The following is an 11,128-nucleotide window of genomic DNA, read 5'->3' on the forward strand; positions in this document are numbered from 1 at the left end:
TGTGGTTATTCATTATGACAGCCTAGAAAACCGATACAATGGCATCATCTGATTAAATGACAAAATAAAATGAGAAAATATTACTACTGCACCTACGATGTGTGTAGGGCTTCTCAAATATCATTCCCTTTAATCTTCATAAACATGCAAAGTTGATATTACTCTCCCCATTTCACAGATGACAAAACGGAAGCACAGAGATGTTTAAATAACTCAAGTCACAGTTAATAAGTGGTAGAATTAGGATCTGAGCCCAGGTCTGTCAGATCCCAATGCTCCTGTTCTTTCCACTCTGCCATGAGGCTCCCAGGTAATTATTCTTTGTATGTATATATGCTGGGTCAGAAGCACTTCTCTGTGCATTATCTTAATTGAACCCTGCAATGGTCTGCGAGACAGACCGGGCAGCAATCATTTGCCCCTTTTTCCAAACGAGGACACCCAATGTGAACATAAATTGCGAGCTGCCTGTGGGTGCTCACAGGTGAGAACCCAGGCCTTCCAATGGCCAGCCCCACCCTCTCTGCTCCACCACCCCAGTGGTGCAGGGTGTAATTCACATACACTCTGACAGGTAAGGTTTGTCTCGAATATGCAGCCTGTTCTCAGGCCACATAGTGACCTCAGACAGTCAGGTTTGCCTCGAATATGCGACCTGTTCTCACAAGCGGTGGGAGTGGGTCACTGCTAGGAGAGACGGTGTTGATGGGGCCCTGGGTGAGAAGTCAGTACTCTCCGTGAAACTGAAACCTAAGAGCTACATTGCTAGAGCTATATAAGCATTCTTTGTTTCAGTTGGGATGATAATTATCAATAATGCTGTAATATGACTTTAGTGCAGAGAGCCACGTCTTCGGTGTCCTCCACATCTGTGCTAGGGACAAGCAATGATGCCCCAAATGTCTCATTTTTACTCAATTATTTAATATATGTGTTCCTAGAGTCCTTTTGCATTCTGTGCTTTAAAATAATCCTGTTTTTGAGAAGGTTCCAAAGAAATATGCTTTTTCCATAACAGAATCCATTTACTCAAAGGTCTTTCTGGAATGCCTCTATGGGCCAAGCAGGGTGCTGGGCACCAGCAATGCTGGTCCCTGCCTTCATGGAGCTTACACTCTATCAGGAAGACAGACAATAAGCAAGTCAGCAAGTGAATAAAAGAATTCTATTTGAAAGATACAGTGAAGGCAATAAATAGGATTTATTTGTAAGGCTCTCACCATGCAGACTAGAGCCTGGGGCAATAGGGCTTCTGCACATAGTAGTAATCTCTGCCAGCTGTGCCCTGGGAGGGGCAGGGTCGAAAACAATGGAGAGATCCTCCATAGAGAGCCTGGTGTTGCAGGAAGGTAGAGGTAGAATGGTTAAGTAATTCAGTTCCTACAAAATACACCTGATCTGCTTCTCTTTCCTTACCATGTGAAGCTGGGCTATGTATTGACCCCGCTGGGCCTCAGTGTCTTCATAGGATGGTGTCAATGCTCGTAAATCACCAAATAGTGTTCAATACACAGAAAGTGCTCAAGAAATACAAACAGTTCCTGGTACATAGTTATTGCTTGATAAATGGTAGCTGTCTGGAGGGCGTGTCGGCCTGAAAAGTGAAGAAAAGGGAACGATTCCCCATACTGGGAATCAATATGGGGAAGAAGAAGAAAGGGAAGAACCAATATTGTTAATATGCCCATATACCCAAAGTCTCCTCAGGCAAGGGAAACAAAAGCAAAATTAAACTGGGTACACAGTGAACATATATGAACAGCTCTCACTATTGTTATCATCCCCATAAAATGAGGCATACTCTTATGGGTTGAATTGTGTCCCCCAAAAGCAATGCTGAAGTCCTAACCCCCAGCACCCCAGCATATGACCTTATTTGGAAACAGGGTCATGGTAGATGTAATAAGTTAAAATGAAGTCATACTGTAGCAGAATGGGTCTCTAATCCAATATGACTGGTGTCCTTATCAAAAAGGGGAAATTTGGACACAGACATAGACGTGCATAGAAGGAAGACAATATGAAGAAAATATGAAGACACTGGAAGAAGATGGCCATCAACAAGCCTAGGAAAGGAGCCTGGAACAGATTCTTCCTTATAGCCCTCAGAAGGAATCAATCCCCCCATCCACTTGATCTCAGAATTTTAGCCTCCAGAACTGTGAGGCTATAAATTTCACCCAGGTTATGGTACTTTGTTAGGCAAGCCCTAGCAAACAAATACAGATACCTTAAGGGTAAGAAGTATATATTGTCACCTAGGAATAAACTTAACCAAGGAGGTGAAAGACCTATACTCTGAAAACTATAAAACACTGATGAAAGAAATTGAAGATGACACAAACAAATGGAAAGATATTCCACACTCACAGATGGGAAGAACCAATATTGTTAATATGCCCATATACCCAAAGCAACCTACAGGGTTAATGCAATCCCTATCAAAATACCAACAACATTTTTCAAAGAACTAGAACAGATAATCCTAAAATTTGTATGGAAACACAAAAGACCCCTAATAGCCACAGCAATTTTGAGAAAGAAGAGCAAAGCTGGAGGCATCACCATCCTAGATTTTTGTAGATCTACTATAAAGCTGTAGTAATCTAAAATAGTACATTACTGGCACAAAAATAGACACATGGACCAATGGAACAGAATAGAGAGCCCAAAAATAAACCCACACTTATATGGCCAACTTTAATCTATGACAAAGAAGGCAACATCATACAATGGGGAAAAGACAGTCTCTTCAACAAATGATGCTGGGAAAACTGGACAGCTGCATGCACAAGAGTGAAACTGGACCACTTTCTTACACCATACACAAAAATGAATTCCAAATGGATTAAGGGCCTAAACATGAGACCTGAAACCATACAACCCGTAGAAGAAAACATAGGCAGTAATTTCTTTAACATCAGCCATGGAAACATTTTTCAAGATATGTCTCCTCAGGCAAGGGAAACAAAAGCAAAATTAAACTATCGGGACTACACCAAAATGAAAAGCTTTTGCACAGCAAAGGAAACCATCAATAAAATGAAAAGGCAAACTACAGAATGGGAGAAGATATTTGCAAATGATATGTCTGATAAGGGGTTAGTGTCCAAAATATACAAAGACCTTTTGCAACTCAACACCAAAAAAACAAACAAACTGATTTAAAAATGGACAGAGGACCTAAATAGACATTTTTACAAAGAAGACATCCAGATGGCCAACAGACACATGAAAAGATGCTCAATATCACTCATCATCAGGGAACTGCAAATCAAAACCACAATGTGATATCACCTTACACCTGTTAGAATGGCTAGACTAAAAAAGATGAGAGCTAACTCTTCTTAGTGAGGATGTGAAGAAAAAGGAACCCTGAGGGCGCCTGGGTGGCTCAGTCATTAAGCGTCTGCCTTCAGCTCAGGTTATGGTCCCAGGGGCCTGGGATCGAGCCCCTCATCAGTCTCCCTGCTCAACGGGAAGCCTGCTTCTCCCTCTCCCACTCCCCCTGCTTGTGTTCCCTCTCTTGCGCTGTCAAATAAATAAATAAAATCTTTAAAAAAAAAAAAAAAGAGGCAGACAGGTGCTTGACATTGTGATGAAGAAGAAATCCTTGGAAGCCCCAAACTGGCAGGGGGCAGAGACACACAGAAAAGGCCTGTGAGGTCTGTGCCTGGGAGCAGATACCCTCGTCACAATGGGCTAGGGTGAAGCCCCAGGCCCTGGTGAGGGAAGCTGGCAAGAATAAACAGCATCCCTGTAGGAGTTAAGAGTCCGAGGAGCCAACGGGGTGTGCAAAGAAGCCCATGCCCCCAGTCTGAGGAACCAATGGGGATGTGGGCTCCCACCTGGGAAATGAGGTGACAGTTCAGGGGTCGGCCTGACATGAGGGGGTGCTCAATTCTGAGCCCGCTCTCTCTGGGGGAGTACGACCGTGAGGCCTCTTCCGGAAAGGAGTGGAGAGGGGGGCTAGGTGGGCCGAGGAGCCGCGGCCGTCCAGTTGAGAGGGCTCCAGGGTCAGCAGAGGCAGAAGGATGAGAAGGAGCCTCCACACAGGGCAGATGGAGTAGCAGGAGTTAGGTGATAAGTCTACAGAGCAAAAGAAGAAGGAAGAAAAAAAGATTTTTGTAATTGAACTATTCTAATTGACTGCTGACTCTACAGTGTTCAGATTCACCAGGTAATTGCTCAATTCCCCATTTCATTTCGTCTGTGGCGATAGAACGGCGGTGGCTCGTTGGAGGGGGAGGGCGGCTTTAGGAACTGATGAGGGGAAATCACTCCTTGCAGGCCTTAGGTTATTCTTGTTAAAAATGATGCCAGGAAAATCATAATTAAAATGGGAACATGGTGAATAACAAGTGCCCCTTTCCTTGAATGTGAAATAAATTTTAACAGCTACCTTAGCTAAAGAACCTAACACATTCGACCTTCCAATAAGGGTAAGCAGGGTTTTCTATCAGAGTGAAATAGAAACTATAAATCAAATGTTTCATATCTAAAGTCCAAGCTGGTTCCAGTGAGTAAAATTCCACTCTCCAATAGTCTTACACGTTTTTTCTTTTTTTTTTTTTTTTCTTTTTTTCTCGCACTGGCTGGCTATCAGACTCCTTGACTCCGGAACTATATGGATACTGTTTCTTCATCTTAAATCTGTGAAAATACCTTCAAGAGCTATAGTCTTGACTACTTGTGACATACTATCCAAGATAAAGAAGCTGGTCAATAATAAATGCGCCTGTGTGCGAGATTCTATCAAGTGCATACGGTTGAGATGGAATCATCCTCGGGAGGAGAGCGGGAGAGAGGGAATGGGGTGGGGATGGGGAGGGTTGCAGAAGAGGAGGCAGGCAGCAGGAAGCACAGAGTGCTGGGTCAGAGGCATTTTAGAGAAGGGTTTATGTTGATAATCTAATTCTCCTGCTTCGAGAACAATGAAAATTTTCCTTCCCTGGCCTACATCTTCCCTGGTCTCCTCAAACTCAGTAAGGGACCCTGAAACATCCTACATTGAGGGAGGCTTTACACCCTGAAGGAGACAGGTTGCCTGTAGAAATTCAGGTAGCTTTTCTAGGATGCTGTTTGCTAACCAGAAGAGTGCTCAGAGCTGTGTGACTGACCGCTACCTTCGTCCTGTTGAAAATACAAGTGAATCATCCCTCAGCAGTTCGGTTCAGAGCAAGATGAAATATGCTCCCATGGTCACAGTCACACTCCACAAACTCTTCAGAGGCTCTCACAACTCTCCAGTGACTCTTTGATCATCTTAATGGGCTTGACAGTGAGAGTCTCAGGGTGTGGTACAGCTGCTGAGGGGAGCCAGATCTCAGGGGAACTTTGGCAGCCTTTGCAAGACGCAACGGAGCCTTCTGCTGACCCAGCCCAGCGCCTTCAACAAGACCAGGTGTGGGGCTCCAGGATACCTGAGCACCCCTCCCCTTCCTTACATCTCCCCCACCCCTGCACTCCCCCCCCATCCCAACCAGGTACTTAGCCTCAGGCTATAGGAAATCTCAAAATTATGGCAATGAAGTAGTTGAAAATTCAGTGGCTGTTCCAATTACTAAAGCTTACCTCCTTCCTCTGCAGCCATCCTTCCAGCGCCTTCCCTGTCCCTGTGCTGGGCTGTCTTCAGTCCAAGCTCAGAGAGGTCTCTTGGAAATAATCCTGGAAGCCTAAGTGGTGGCCGACACACTTCCACCCTCATACAGGTGACACTTGCAGTTTATTACCTCTGGCCAACTGCAAACCAAGCCTTCTGGCAGATGCCACCCACCTTCCCATCTACAGACGTCTTTGTCCATCGCTTTGCAGCCCTGGATCCCATTAGAATCGCCTGGGGAGTCCTTGAAAAGAAAAATGTCAACACCCAGGCCCTGCGCCCAGAGATTTTGATTTGATCAGTCTGGGGTGAGGTCGAGCCTGGCAACCATGTGTTTTCAAAAGCTCTCCAAGTGATTCTAAGCCACAGCCAGGGTGGGCTACCAGATGCTCCCCCCACCAAGTCCTCTGGGTCATTCTTCGCAAGGATAGGTGACCGCTCTAAGGGAACTTCTGACAAAGGTGGTCTCACTTATCCCTTGTTTTCCCGAATAAATTCTCAGAGAGTAAACAAATCCAGAATCGGCCAGTCATAGAGGTCATCCTCAACATATGAACGAGAATATAAACCATCTATTTATTCAGAGTGAGCAAATATTTGGTGACTGCCTGCCACACACCAGACAGATGCGCTGCTGGGAACCAAGGCCAGTGCGCGGACATCGGTGTCTCCACTTGCTAATCCTCTCCTTCTGCCCCTTCGGATTCGGAAGCCTAGCTTTCTGTTCTGAAATCCTTCTCTCTCTCAACTGCTATACATGACACATCAACACAGACACATCCACTTCTAGATCGTACAGCTCGTGCTCACCAATAAAGAGCTAATCTCCAACATATTCCTGAGGTTCCGTGTAATTAGAATATGAGGAAACCCCCACAGAGGGAACGAGCACACCTCCCACACTCTCCTTTCCCAACTTCTTCCCCTGATCAAGTTTCTATTATATTAGCCTAAGGATCAAATCGATGTCTAAATATTCAAGGAGCCCAAATAAAAGACTGTGTCTACTCTCTCTCGGCCCCGCCCTTTCAAGTGTTAAAATTGGACCAAGCTGTCAGGAAAAACACAATCATGAAACTCCCAACCAGATTTCCTAATTCTTGTGTATGTGTGAAACCTGCGGGAAAGGAAGGAAAATCCTGCAGCTGTAAACACGCTCCTACCAGCGCCGGAAAGACGAAAGATCCAGGACCACAGGCTTGAAGGGCCCTTATCAGTCACGAGTCACTCTTTCTCCGAGATGCAGCTCAGCCTCCTGCCCACTTTCGCCATTGTTTCCCATTTGGGTCTACATCTGTCTTCCCCACCGGACTACGGCTGAACCACGAGCTGCGACTTCTCTTTTGCTGTACTCCCACCCCACCAGCCCTACAAGAGAATGCATATAATAATTGCTCCCATGAACATAACAATAAAAAATTTTTTAAAAAAACAATAAAAAATTTAAAAAATAATAATAATTGCTCACATGTATTGCGCCCTCACTATGTGCCAGGCACTGCCCCACATCCTTCTCGTGTGTTACTTAATCTTCAACTCTGTGAGGTTCCTACTTTCTCCGTGGAGTACAGAGTTTAAACAGCTTGCTCACATTTATGCAGGACCCAGGAGACAGAATTCTGATTCAAGTCCAAGCCATCTACTTTTGGATCCAACTCTCTTAGCCATTACTATACAACGCTGGGACTTAGACAAAAAACAAACAAAACAAAACAAAACAAAACAAACAACCAAACCAGTTGTTTCCAGGGTTTTTATTCAGTAGGAGGCAGCTGCAGTAATTACTAGACACATGACCTTGAGAAAATTACTAAGCTTCTCTAAGCCTCAGTGTCCTCTTCTAGAAAATGAGAGTAAGAGTAACACTGAGCTCATGGGGTTACGTGATGATTAAATTAGATGATGCATATAAAGTACTTAGCACAGTGCCAGGCATTCAGTAAGTCCTTGAAAGCTGGATGCGGCTATTGTTATTTGGTACGTGGGTTTCTATCGTCAGGAGCATCTGGGGTCACTCCCCAATCTGAGCGGCATTGCCTCTCCATGAGAACAGCGTACAGTAGCCACTAATTTTCTTATAATTTTATTGAGATGTAATTCACACACCATACCATGCACCCATTTAAAGTATACAATTCAGTGGTTTTTAGTATATTCACAGGATTGTACGACCATCATGGCAATCAACTTTAAAACCAATTCTTTTTTAGAACCAATTTAGAACCAAACTTAGAATCACTTCTGGGGGACTTTTCATCACACAAAATGAAGCTCTGTAACCCTTAGCAGTCACTCTCTGTTTCTCCCACACTGCCCCCACCATCCCCTGACAACGATTAATCTATTTCCTCTATAATCTGCACATTTCGTGTAAATGTGCTCATGCAATATGTGGTCCTTTATGACTGACTTATTCTACTTAGCACGATGTTTTCAAGGTTCGCCCAGGCTTAGCATGGATCAGTACTTTGTTTCTTTTCACCGCAAATAATATTCCACTGCGTGGGTAGACCCCACCTTATTTATCCCTTCATTCCTTGATGGATTTTGGAGTTGCTTCCACTTTTTGGCTATGATGAATAATGCTGCTGTGAACATCGGTGTACAGGTGTTTGTAGGGACGTATGTTTTCATTTCTCTTGGGTCTATACTTAGGAGTCAAATTTCCGGGTCATTTGGTAACTCTATGTCTAACCTTTGGAGGATCCGCTAGATCATTTTCCAAAGTGAATAGCCACCAACCTTGCATTTTTGCTTTGAGGTGACCTGGAACAAACCCCTCAACCTCAACAAGCCTCAACTTCCTCATCTGCAAAATGAGGACACTACCTACCAGGGGAGGGATTGTAAGTACAGCGCCATCTACTGCCTGACATATCATCAGGTGCTTCACAGAGGGCGGGGAATCGGTTGCCCTGGCAAATGCCTGTTCCTCCCCCTCTGTTTTGGATTCAAATTGGAAGGCCTGTACCGTGGAAGACTTGAGTACAGCCCGATGCAGGTGTTAGGTGGAGAAAATCAGAGTACCAAGTCACACTTGGTACTTTCCTGGACCATGTCACTCATCTCTAAAGTAAAGAAAATAAAGAAAGGAATGACTCGGGGCACCTGGGTGGCTCAGTTGGTTAAGCGACTGCCTTCGGCTCAGGTCATGATCCTGGAGTCCCGGGATCGAGTCCCACATCGGGCTCCCTGCTCAGCAAGGAGTCTCCTTCTCCCTCTGACCCTCCTTTCTCTCATGCTCTCTGTCTCTCATTCTCTCTCTCTCAAATAAATAAAATCTTAAAAAAAAAAAAAGAAAACACATTTAAAAGAAAGGAATGACTCTCCACTCAAGTGTGTGGATGTTATCTTTGCTTCTATAAACTGGACTTTTGCCCTGAAATCACAAGTAAAGAAGAAATCAATAACCCAAGTTTTATATGCTAATGTAATTTGGTGAAAAAGTGCTACAATGAGCTCAGTTAAAGCAACATTCTCTCGATTGCCAAAATTTCTAACTGACCGCATCTCCAGAAGGACCTACAAAAACAAGATTCAGCAAAACTGTTGTCCACGTGGGCCTAAGCCAAGCATGGAAGTGTGAGTCCCCAGTCCCATCACGCTGATAGCCTGATTAGCATTTGTATTTCTGGCAGAAAAGACTGACAGTCCATCAGTCCCAAATAACAATAAGATAGCTCTGCAAAAAGAAGCTCTTCAGTTCTTAGGGGAGTTTGTGTTTCTTCAGGGTAAAAAATATCCCTTGGGCAGATTCACTTCACTGCAGAAGTTGGTTTCAGAGTTACTTTGCAAAACCTGGAGGGAGAAAAGAGAAAAAGAAAAGCAGAAAAAGTTGTGTGTGCAATATTTCACACTGTGAGGAATCTTTTTGCTTTGGGGACAATAGGACATTTGGAGAGACACCTCTCCTAGCATAGGGAAAAATAGAAGGAATTTTATCTTTAGCTGCAAAGGACTAGGACAGACTTGAAGATTCAATGCAAGTGAGGCTGCCCTAATTAACGTGCGTGGGGGTCACACACCAGCTGAAGCCCTTGTCCAAGGCTTGCTTTCATGGGTTCCAGCTTCTGTCTCCCGCTGCAGTAATGCTAATTATGGGGTGAGAAAATTAATCTTTCTTTTTTCTAAAGACATTAATCAAACCTATCAAAGTAGTACAAAAAAAAAAAAAACTTCAGTTGGGGATTGCAATGAAAGATTTGAGAGAAAAATATATCTAGGATTTGCTTACTATTAGCCGTGTGAAGGTTAAGAGGCAACATGATAATTGAGTAAAAGCCACCTGGGATGTTCTTTATGTGTCTTCTACACACACAAAAAAAAAACATGTAAGCTGAGTATCATAGCCTACTTCTGAGCACTCAGTTGTCACTGAGTAAAAATATATGCCAGATAAATACACTGACAGCTCCCACAGGTGGTATTACTGTTCTGAGGCTAAATTCTGTATGAAGCAGGTGTGCCATAGAGCCCGTCAGTTACTAAAGGACTAACCCATCTCATTAGGAGTTGGTGCCTGATAGGTCTGGAAACACTACCGGTTGGGGGCGGAGGAGGAGATGGAGCGTCTGATCTTAAAGCCAGAGAATAAGTACAGTGGCCTTCTTAAATGAAATTGAGGAATGGTGGTGGAAGGACGGGTGGATTTTTTTTCCTGGAATATTGCAGCTCGGGATCAAAGAAAACTCTAGTCTCTAAATCTAAAATGTTCTCTGTGGTCTCCGAGGCTTTGTTTAGATGGTTCCTTCTGCCCCACCCCACGCTAGCCTACTCATCCTATGGTCTCTGCACAGATACCACTTCCTATAGCCCGAGTTCCCCAGCTCCCCAAGGTTGAGTTCCATGACACCACCATGTGCTTGCCTAGCACCCTATAATCACTAGGGTGAATATCCTCCTAGAAACTGCTTACTTCGGGCGCCTGGGTGGCTCAGATGGTTAAGCGTCTGCCTTCGGCTCAGGTCATGATCTCAGGGTCCTGGGATCGAGTCCCGCATCAGGCTCCCTGCTCCTTGGGAGCCTGCTTCTCCCTCTGCCTTTCTCTCTCGCTCTGTCTCTCATGAATAAAAAAAAAAAAAAAAATCTTTAAAAAAAAAAAAAAAAGAAACTGCTTACTTCTTCATCCCCTCTGCCCCGCTAGATTGTAAGTTCCTAGAAGAAACAGAAAAGGCATATCTTGTTCACAGGGTATCCTCGGGGCCAATACAACATGTATTTAAGGGGCTAAATAATGGTGCTGACTTCACAGAAGTCTCTAGCTGAGTGGGAGAAAGAGAGCATCTGAACCCAGGAGGGGAGCAAACCCTGAAACAGCCCACCAGTCAAGGTAAATGGGGTCAAGTACTAGGGGACAGAGGGGTTCTGGAGGGATGGTTCTAGAGATAAACATCTCAAGGACAAGATTTTTTCCCCTTGCCAATCAATATCCATTGGAGCTTCCTTTTAAGAATCTGTGGCTCCTTACAGCAAAGGAAACAGTCAACAAAACCAAAAGACAACCGACAGAATGGGAGAAGATATTTG

General features: G+C 44.3%; 1 long non-coding RNA gene across 1 annotated transcript in view; it reads right to left on the minus strand.

Moving 5' to 3' along the window:
- Positions 1–7,672: 7,672 nt before the first annotated feature.
- LOC145722291 (uncharacterized) overlaps positions 7,673–11,128 on the minus strand; it is a 14,862-nt gene continuing 11,406 nt past the window's right edge. The window contains exon 4 of the long non-coding RNA XR_014146438.1: positions 7,673–9,400. This is a non-coding gene — a long non-coding RNA (uncharacterized LOC145722291). The remainder of the gene's footprint in view (positions 9,401–11,128) is intronic.

Source organism: Leptonychotes weddellii, chromosome 6, assembly GCF_054177405.1.
Source record: "Leptonychotes weddellii isolate Sample4059 chromosome 6, ASM5417740v2, whole genome shotgun sequence".
In the NCBI taxonomy this organism is placed as follows: Eukaryota; Metazoa; Chordata; class Mammalia; order Carnivora; family Phocidae; genus Leptonychotes; species Leptonychotes weddellii.